We start from the raw sequence: 10,669 nt of genomic DNA on the forward strand, positions 1-10,669 counted from the left end.
GTCCATCTATGCCCATCTCATTTCCAATATATGATTCATTGTCCTTTAAAGATGGTAAAGTGTGGACAAGTTCTGACATCACATGTGGTTTCAGGTGGCATGTTTAAGAACATGTATACTTGGTTTGGCATGAGTATTCTGGGTCTTGTCCCCAGCTTGGCCACCCAAAATGGAGGACGAGTGTGAGGAGTGAGAACAAATGAGAGTCTCCGTGTGGAATGAATGCTGACTGGAGATTTGGAAAGCTTGGTACTGCCCCTTTGTATGGGACTCAGGCCAAGTCTCTGATCCTCTTTGATCCTCAGTTTATTTATCTGTAAAATGGACCTGGAGTGGGATTAGTCTGGATAATGTATAAGACCCTGCCTGCATTATGATTCCATTGTCCAAGTCAAACATACTGCGGTGCTTGGGGCGTGGCACCTATTCTTTAGATCCAGGGCACTGTGGGGAAGATGTAATAAAAGTAAGACCTGGCAAATGAAGCCTTTCTGGGTCCCCACAGCTCTCATTCTCCACAAAGCCCTCCCTGTCCTCATTACCATTATAACCCACTGGGTAGAAAACAAATATCATATTAATTCTGCCCACTGGTCTCAACAAAGGGGGAGACTGCTCACATAATTTCAGTACTTCCAGCCAACATTCCTTTGTTGGACAGATTTACTATAGATCTCTTCTAACCTGAACTGCGGAAAAATCCTTCTGGTACAAGTGGTTGTCCCCTGGAGGTGTCTTCACATTGAAAGCACATTTTGTTCATAATAAATTGGTCTTATTGTAGTTTTCCATGGTGGTAAACCTAAAGGCTTCCACTTAACAGCTAATCTTAAAAAGGGTAATTAGTTGGAGTTATTAAAAACTCACCATCTAACAGATTTTTGAAAACTCATGCAGCGCCTTGGAAAATATTAATTCCCCTTTCTTTTGCAAAATAACCTAAGCAAATGAAATATTCCTTAGAAATAAGAGAAGTCCTATAAAGAGCGATGGAGGTGATAAATTTTTAATGCTCTGGATATTCTAACTCCCTATTCTCAGCCTAAACTAGGGGATAGAATCTAAAGAAGACATATTAAAATTTGAGGGAAATGAAATATATTTAATTCATCTATGTCTATCAATAGAAAAAAATGAGTATGTCAAAGAATGGAAGGAGAAATGTAGAAGAGGGGCTTTTTATTGTGAGGAACTAGGCTAAGAACATGATTTGCAGAAATTATTTTCTAAAAAAAATGTACTGTAAAGCAACTGAAAGATGGTTTGATTAGAAAAATAACACTAAGACCAATTCATATCCAATGTAAGGCTTATGGAATTGATCCCGTTCACTCTGGAGCAATCTGTGGCTTCTGGAATAATCTGTGACCAGAAAATTTAGACATAGAAATGAATAAAGCCCATCATTATACTCTCTTAATCTATTGAATGTTAGCCCTCAAGACACCCCTAAAGTGGGGCTAGTGCAAGTCAGAATCATTTACTGGAAGCGGACTATATGCAGAGTGCTGGGCTAGTCACTCTGGGGAGAAAAGAAATAAGGTGCTGTCCCTGGCATGGAATAGTTCTGTGTTTAAGAACACAGGCACAGCAGTCTCTTAAGTAGATCAGAACAGTATTGATTGGATAAGACACCCAAGAGCAGAGTGATGGAGAGAAAGAAGGAAGTGAGGGAACCCTACTGACCACCTCCTACTGGCTGGGGAGCAGGGGTGGGGCAGGGCCAACCTCAGAAAGGAGTGGAGGCTGGGGTATGGAGGGCTTCCCCTTTGCCTCCCAGCAAATCTGAGGGATGAGCATGAAGAAGACTGACCACCGTTGACTTAGTCTGAACCTGAGAATGTATTCTTCCTAAGTGACAGGTGTTGCTTTACTGGGGTGGTGGCAGGAGCTTAGCTAACAATGTGAGGCATAGTAGGATGGATATAAGATGGTATTTTGGAAGTAAGCATGAGTTTAGAGCCAAATAGCTGATGGACTGAGTTCTGGTATCAGCCACTTTAAGGCATGTCAATGGATTTGTCTCCACCAATGTGCAAAGAGGCTGTGGGATCTGGAGTCTGAGGTCTGGCTACGGGACCCTGGACATTGCCTCTGTACTTCAGTTTTCTCAACTGAATAATGAGACTGGTGAATGTAATAGCCTTCTGTGGTTTTTGTCTACCCAGCAGCCATGCCCCCTTCTGCTAGTGATAGCACCTGGTTTGCCTTTGAGAGACTCATCCTCTCCTGGGTCTCATGTCACCTGACTAGAAGGGGAACAACCACAGCCCCAGGAGCATGTGACACAGCGCAGAGCCACGTGATTGGCTCAGGGTGGGGAATGTGACTCAGGCCAGGCCAGAGAGGCCCAGCTCCAGACTTCCATTGAAACAGTGGTGGGGCAGGACCTTGCTTTCCACTGGCCTGCTAAACTGGTAGGATCTAATCCTGGGGATGGTCATCTTTACTTCTTGGAGGACAACCTGCCTGAGAATTAGGCCAACACAGAAGAAAGCTAAAGTTGGAAAGAGAGGAAGTTGGGGGGAACAGAGAGAGAGAAAGAGAGAAAGAGGATATTTTTTGAGATCCTCTGAATTCACCCCTTGAACTTCTTATATGAACCTATGAATTCTCTTTTTTGGTTTGTTCATTTGTTTAAGCTGTTTTTTTCTGAAAACTTGCAATAGAAGGTTTCTGACTAAGGAGAGCCCACCCTATAGGACCAAACAATTGTGAGAGCCACACAAATGTTTGTTCTCACTTTTCTCTAAACCTAAATCTCTGATCTCCAACTTGGAGATAATACTTGCCCTGCTTACCTTGAAGGGTTGTTGTGGGGGTCAAATAGGATAGATAGATAAACCCTTTGAAATTCAAAACACTACACAACTCTACCACTAAATAATTTTTAGTCAATTCTTCTCTCAAATCGAGACTCTTTGGGGAATTCTGAGTAGAAATGTTTCTAAATCAGACATTTTCCTTTTTTTTTTAATTTTTCAAAATATGACACCAAATTCCTTTAAAATATTTCTTTTTGTTTCTTGTCATCAAGAGAAGCACTAACCAGGCCCAGTGGAGGGGAAAGCAATTGAGTTTGGATGTTGAAAATGTCCTTAATGACAGGGAAAATGATGAATTATTGGAAAGAGGTAGGGTGTAGCTTGGATTAGAACTTGCTATTGCTTCATCCGGAAAATTCTTTAGACATTGAATCCCAGGAGATAGATTGTCATCACTTACATCTATGAGGGCAGGGGACAGGCAGGGCATGGGGAGCTCGGGCCTCCAAGGGGGGCCACTACCCTTTCCCCTCCATCCCCGCTGCACCCAACTCTGCACTTCTCTCTCCATCTCTGAAGGACCGTGGGGAGAGCTGGGCCTTCTATGTCACAACTAGGACATTTATTCTTTAGAATTAATCTCTGAGGGAAAAAGGGCAATGCTAGTTGAATTCATCTCTCCATTTCCTCCAACAACGTTTTCTGTAGACCTTGCAAAGCGAAGGAGGAGCCTAACCTCATGCTTTCAATGACAACGTTAAGGGGCTCACCTGGCTCTTGTGTGTCACAAATGTATCAATGACTGCTCTTCAAGTCACCACCTAGGAAACAAATATGCATCCATCCAAACATGGAGCCATCATCCTGAAATTGCAGGTAAATGCAGACTAAAACAAAAAGCTCCCAGCTCATTCATTCTGTTCCTACTACACCCATATATGCCCATTTCATATATGCAGGTCTAAGTATACAGCAATTTCCCATTTTCCCAGTGAAAATACTTAAAACATCCTCAAACAAAACCAGCCAGCTTACCAACCAGCCAAACAAAAGCCAATATTTTTGGCCAACTTGAATGTATAAACTCATAGAGAAATAAATAAAATAGTCCAGTATTTATAAGATTCAATTTTTTTTAAATGTCCATGTCTAAAAGTCACATATTATAATAAAAGGATATATTAATTTAGAAATTAGCTTTTTTTCCACTCTCATGTTTCATGGAGGAATTTCATCCAAGCTCTGCTGGAGGTTCATTGTCGTCTGTATCTTTGTTCTCGTTTGAGTCTTCGGACAGTTTACGACCTCAGTCCATGTTGGAAGAGATGCAACTTCTTTTGAAACTGTGTAGGATGCTGTCATTGGAAGCACAGGGAACAAGTCCTCCTGTGGGCACACTACACTGTAAGTACAGTATATGTGGACCTCTACATTGTAAGTACTAAATGCATTGCCTTTTTTTCCCTTAAAGTAACACATTTATTATCTTAGTGTTCTGGAGTTCAGAAATCTGACAGGGTCTCAGCAGTCAAGGTGTTGGCAGGGCTGCGTTACTTCTGAGGCTTAATGGGGAAAATCTGTTTTGTTGCCTTTTGCAGCTTTTAGAGCTGCTGCCTTCCTAGGCCTGTGGTCTGCAGCTACATGTCATCACTTCAAACTCTTCTGCTGTCACATCTCCTCTGACCTCCTGCCTCTCTCTAATAAGGCACCTTGTGATGACATTGGGCCCACCTGGATAATCCAGTGTAATCTCCCCATCCCAGGATCTTTAATGACACCTACAATGTCCCTTCTGCCACGTAAGGTACGATATTCATAGGTTCTGGGGATTAGGATGTGGACAGCTCGGGGCCATTGTTCTGCCCGCACAGAGGGTGTGTAGGGGCTGCAGGACCTCAGCAGATGCTCTCTGGTTGAACTCACCTCCAACGCAATGTTGAGTTGGGTGTGAAAGCCCAAGAGAGGGGGAGGGAGGCGTCCCGGATGCCTGAGCCTGGTGGGGACCCGGCAGGTGCCCGGCCCTGCTAAATGCATTGCTTTTTACTGGTCTTTAAAAGGCCTTAAAAAAAAAAAAAAAAAAAAAAAACAACTCATACAATTGTAAGGCCCTTCCCCTTAGAACTAAATAAATCTGTGTTAAGTGTCTGTCTCCTTTTTTATTGTTTCTATCAGGTCATTATCAGCATCTTTAGAAGCATCCCTAATTAGCACTGACTGATTTTTTTTCAGACCGATGTGTCTTCTCAAAACAGTGTTTTAATGTTTAATATAAGATAGCATCCCGTCACATGCTAGATTTTGTAAAGAACTGGATATAAGGCAACTCCCTCTTTTTGGATAATTTTGGGGGGAACCCTGACATATATGGTTTAATCACCAGGAGGACTTGGCATTATATTTACCTGCTAGTCATGAATCCAACAGCTGCTATGTGATACGTGAAGAGGTCACTGATGATTATTTGTATGCTGAAAACAAAGAGTATTAACGTGCTCCCATAACCCCACCTATGAGAGAACAAATCCTTTGCTATGGGGACAGCTTCTAGGCCTCGGGGTTGGTGTGTTAATGATGATGTGCGATAGAACTGAGGAATTTTTAAGGAGGAAGAAAATGTAGGTTGAGTTATTTACAAAGGGGCAGAACTCTGCACGCAAGATAAAAAAAGGGTTAATCCTGAAATGAGAGGAATTGAAGGAAAAGAGAAAGGTGACTGTGGGCTAGGCTCTTCCTGCCCAACCCTCCCTCCCTCCCTCTCCTTCTCCCTCTCCCTCTCTCTTTCTCTTTTCCTTCCTTTCTCCCTTTCCTTCCTTCGTTCCTTCCTTCGTTCCTTCCTTCGTTCCTTCCTTCCTTCCTTCCTTCCTTCCTTCCTTCCTCCCTTCCTCCCTTCCTTCCTCTCTCTCTCTCTCTCCAATCCACCCCCTTGTTTTGGGAATTCATAGTGGGGATGAAGGGGAGGGAGGAAGAGAGATTGAACTTGAAGCCAGAAAGCAGTTTCAGGGCAGCTGCTGGGTGATGCTGTAAGAGATGCACCTTGAATCACACAGGACAAGCAAGAGAGATGTTGAGTCCCTTTTTGGCATTTTTCAAGAGACTAGACTAAATCAAGATTTACATTGCTTTCAGTTCATTTTGGGGTTTCTTTTGAGGAAAAAGAGATGGGCCCACTCAGAAGCCCGAGTTTGTGGATTTTTACTTGTAATATTAGGAAATTAAATTTACAGAGTGCTTCATAATTTTCAAAGTGTGTTGTTATCAAACATCTACCTCCTAGAGACCTGCCTCAGAAATGGTTTCCTTTTCTGTTAACGGGGCTCGGGGCAGGGATCACCCAGGTGACGAGTAGGAGGCTTGAGACTTGGGGGTCTCCCTCCTCCTTCTCCACTCCCCTCCCTGCCCTCCCAGCATCCGTTCCTCGCCTCGCCTGCTGCATGCGGACAGGTCTCACTGTGACCCTCTGAGTCCCTGCAGTGGGAGCATCAGGAAGGGGCACAAGGCAAAGCTCAATCCCATAAACTGTCCGTGGCTGATCTTTGTGGGTCTGTCTCTGCAACGCTGCCCCCCCCCCACTTCCTCCCCTTCCACAACCTCTCAGGCAGGTGCATCACATAGTGGAAAACATGTAGAATTTGTTGTCGAAACGGGCCTTGAAAACCCACTCGTCCTCATTTTCCGTGTGACCTTGTGTGTGTAACCCACACCAAGGTCCTGTTTTTCTAATCTGTAAAATGGGACTTATATCATATTTCATTGATTTCAAGAAGTACATTTTCCCACATTTTAATACTTCTGCGATTGGGATGAGTCTTAAAGTTCTTTGCATGTCAAAGTTTCACTGGCAGCATTTCCTCCTTTTCTTTAGAGGTTTGTAAAAGAAGGGTGTGTCTTAGAGTTGATGAAAAATGGTGTATTTTTCTCTGTGGGCTATTGTATGGGCTGGAAGTCATGTGACTGTGACAGAAAAAGGATTCGTCTGATATTTCGTCAACCAGGAAGGGCGTTTCCTGGGAATCAGTGAAGGCTGTGATCAGCCTGAAGTCAGCCTGAAGCAGTGGAAGCAGCCTGAGGAACTGAGTTCCTCACAAACTCTTCCCCAAACTTCTATGTCCGTACGTTGTGCAGGATTTGGAGTCTATCAATGCGATTGTCCTGTAGGGAGCTGGCACCCACCCCTGAGGATTCAGTCATCTTGAGGGAAAGTTCTGCTGGGGGTAGGAGGAGGGTCCTGGAGGGAGTCCAGGCCTGTGTGTGGCTCGGGAAGGGTCGGAGAGGCACCCCTGCCCCACAGCCCCAGCCCTGCTGGAGACTTGGGGGAGCCCCGTGGCCAGGGTTCCAGGCAGCAAGCAGCCGGGCTGTGAGCCTGGCGCCTGGCAGAGTGGCAGGGGGCGCTGGGGAGCCTGGGGGTTTCTGACTGGATGAGCTGGGGGAGTCTGAGGCTCAGAACTTCTGCCCTTCAAAGGGGTGGCAGAGGCCGGTCTCAGTCAAACAGCACCCACCTCAGTGACGCGTGGCCAAGGCTTGTTCTGGCTTCAGAGCCATTCTGGCCACTATGAGGCCAACTGGGGAATGTCAGCCCAGAGGCTCTTGAAGCAAGACTACAGGGCTAGCCTCAGACATTTCTGTGCCTCGGTTTCCCCACCTGTCAGTTGGGGAATTAATACATCCACTTTATATTACTGTGAGGATTAAACGAGGTTATAGCTGCAAAACACAGAAAACACTGTCTGAGGAGTAGGTGCTCCATTAGGCTACTAGTCACACTCTTTAAGGTGTAGGAGTAATTCTGATTTTCTGCATTTAATTCAGATTACATAACTTACCCTAAGAAGCAAATTTAGTTATATCATTTCCACATCCTTGGGAGGGAAGCCCTCTCATTGTCCCATATATTATCCACATCTGTTTCATTCATTCGCTCATCACTTATTCATTCATTCAACACTGAATTCTAACCATCTCCCTGTTGGTGACAATTTGACCTCTTTCTCTGCTGCTTTTGCCTTGAGACCAGAGAGGAGCAATCAGTCCCCCACTGGTCTCCCCCTCAGCTGCCTCCCTTCCAGTTTGAATGGTTTCTCCAACATCAGAGGTAGGCGGGTGTGCCAGGTCACTGGCCCAGCACTGTCATCTTCCAGGTGAGGAGACAGAGGCTCAGAAAGGCATAGTGGCTCATCTGGTCCCAGGCGCCACTCAGGTGTCGTCATTCCCAGCCACCCGCCCATCCTCTGCAGAACCAGTACAGCCGGTCAGAGGGCCTGGGAGGGGAGGCGGGAGCAGGGCAAAGTAGCCCCCCCCCCAGGTCAGGAGGGTGCTCCCTCAAGGGGCTGCTCTGGCTCCTAATGGACCCTTCCCCCTCAGCACTCACCCTCAGCTAAAGGTGGCACCAGCCCATTACAGATGGCACCCGGAGATGAGCCACCGGTTGGAAGTTTGTCCTAATCCTGCTCTCTCCTGCTCTAATTCCCTGCAAATAATCTTCCCAGGCTGGCCTTAGCCTACTTACCCGGGGCTGGAAAGCACATGAGGTAAGCCACTCAGCTTAACATCAGAATCCGCAGCACGTCCCTAGCACACAGCGCCCTCCCGTTTCACGGGCCGGGAAGCTGAGGCCTGCTAGGCTGAGCGGACTTGAGTTCTGACACTGCGCCCCTGAACCCGGCAGTGGGAATCTGAGGCCCACGCTGAGGCCTTCATTATTCACGAGGCCTGTTCCTGTGCTCCTGAGCCTGTCTGCCCTCTGCCCCGGGGGCTGAGCTAACAGGGGAGTGAGCCACCCTCACTGCAGGCCCTGAGGGGAATGTCTGCTTCATGCCCTGAAGTGACAGGTGAAGCCGGCCTGCTCATCACCGCCACCTAAGGCCTGTCTGTGAACAAACACTGTGGCGCCCACGTCAGCCTGTGGGCTGGTGGGCAGGCGGCTGGACCACCTGCAGTGGAAGAGCTGACTCAACCGGAGGCCTGGGAAGATGTCAGTCATTCAACACACACTGATAAAGCACCTACTATGTGCCAGGCACCTTTGCAAGATGCTCCCAAATGTTGGTTCTCACAGCCACCCTAGAAAATGGTTCATTGGTCCTGATTCCTCAGTTTACTGATAGGGAAATTGGGACACAAGGACAAGGCCACACAGTGGGAAGGTTGGCAGAGCTGGAATTTGAACCCACATCATCTGGCTCCAAAGCCCTCACGTTCTTACCCACCTCACTGTACAGGCACTGTTGACTGTCACGCCACACGCAGCCCTCAGAGATGGCTGAGATGGAAACGGCTTATCCCCTCAAAGTGCCAACTGTAATAGTAACACCTGCAGTACAAGGCACAGAGGTGGGGTGCCCAAAGCAAAGGGCTTACAAGGCTTCCAGGACTCCAGAGAAAGAGGGATATCACTTAATGCATTAATTTACTTAATTTCAGTATTTTTTTGTTTTGCTTTATTTGCTGGCTTGCTTATCATCTGTCCCCATATTAGAAAGTAAATTTCATAAGAGCAGGAACTTTGTCTTGTCACCTCTGTGTCCCCAGCACTTATCATGGCCCCTGATATGTAGTAGGTACTCAATATAAATTTACTGTTTAATCAGCGTGGTAAATTAAAGATGGCCATAAATTCCTTGCTAATTTTCCCATTGAAAAGGGGGTCTATGTCTCCTCGCTTTAAATCCAGGTTGGCCTTAATGACTTTCTCAACCAATAGAATATGGCAGAGTGATGACCTGGGACTTCCCAAGCTCAGTCATAAGAAGCTTCACAGATTCCACATGGGGTTTGTGAACTCCTACTCCTGGAATACTCCTTCTCAGAACCTGGTTTTCTTACTGTGAGAAGTCAAAGGCACATGAGGAGACCATGGGCAGGTGCCCCAGTCAACAGCCCCAGCTGAGCTCCCAGCTGACAGGCAGAATCAACTGTAGGCCACAGAGGTGAGCCAATTTGGACATCCAGCCCAGGTGAGCATTCAGAGAACCACAGCTCCAGCCAACAAATGTATGATTGCAGCTATATGAGAGGCTTTGTGTGAGAACCGCCCAGCTGAGCACAATCCATCCAAGAACCATGAGAGATGCAGGGGGTGGGGTTCTGATGTGGGATGAGAGGGGAGGTGGCAGTATGCCTATGACCATGATACAACAGCATGCGTGTTCTAGTCTCATTTACATAACATCACGGAGATACCTATGAGGATGCCTAAAGAGGGGGCCTGAGAGATAATCACCAGGTTGTTAATGGTGATTATCTCAAAACGGTGACATCCAGGTGACCTTTACTCTTTACATTTTAATAAATCGTTCATGTTCTTTATAGTGAGTATGTTATTTATATAATTACATATAAAAAGCAAGGTTATTGAGGGTGGAGTGGGAGAAAAATAATAAATTAACCTCAGGGTTTTTCTACAACACAGTAGATAGCCTTAAAGATTATCATGGCTTTTTTTTTTTTTTCCTACTGATAGAATTAAATGGACTTAAGTTTTCATCACCAGGTTTTTATTCAGATGCTAGCTCAGGCGAGGTTAAGGAACTTGCCCAATGTTGCAAGGCTAATATATCAGTAAGGGTTCCTATGTGCAACAGAAACCAACACTAGCTGATTTAGGCAGAAAAGAAATTTATTAAAAGGTCATTGGGCACCTATTCATGATAAAAACTCTCAGCGAACTAGGAATAAATGGGACCTTCTTCACCTTAACAAAGAGCATCTACAAAAAACCTACAGCTAGCATTGTATTTAATGGTGAGAGTCTGGACACTTTCTCCCCAAAACTGGGGAAAAGTCAAAAATGTCTGCTCTCATCACTCCTAGTAACATCCTAGTCAGCACAATAAAGCCAGGAAAAGAAGTAAAAGGCATAAGGATAAGGAAGAATTAAAACTGTAGGCAGTATGGTTGTCTACATAGAA

At 45.7% G+C, this 10,669-nt stretch overlaps 1 long non-coding RNA gene across 1 annotated transcript; it reads left to right on the forward strand.

Annotated features, from left to right (window-relative positions):
• The first annotated feature begins 1,006 nt into the window (after nt 1-1,006).
• On the forward strand, nt 1,007-4,910 carry LOC116664386. Its single transcript, XR_004320902.1, has 2 exons — nt 1,007-3,641; nt 4,052-4,910. It is a non-coding gene; the product is annotated as an uncharacterized LOC116664386 (long non-coding RNA).
• The last annotated feature ends 5,759 nt before the right edge of the window (nt 4,911-10,669 follow it).

Source organism: Camelus ferus, chromosome 6, assembly GCF_009834535.1.
Source record: "Camelus ferus isolate YT-003-E chromosome 6, BCGSAC_Cfer_1.0, whole genome shotgun sequence".
Taxonomy (NCBI): Eukaryota; Metazoa; Chordata; class Mammalia; order Artiodactyla; family Camelidae; genus Camelus; species Camelus ferus.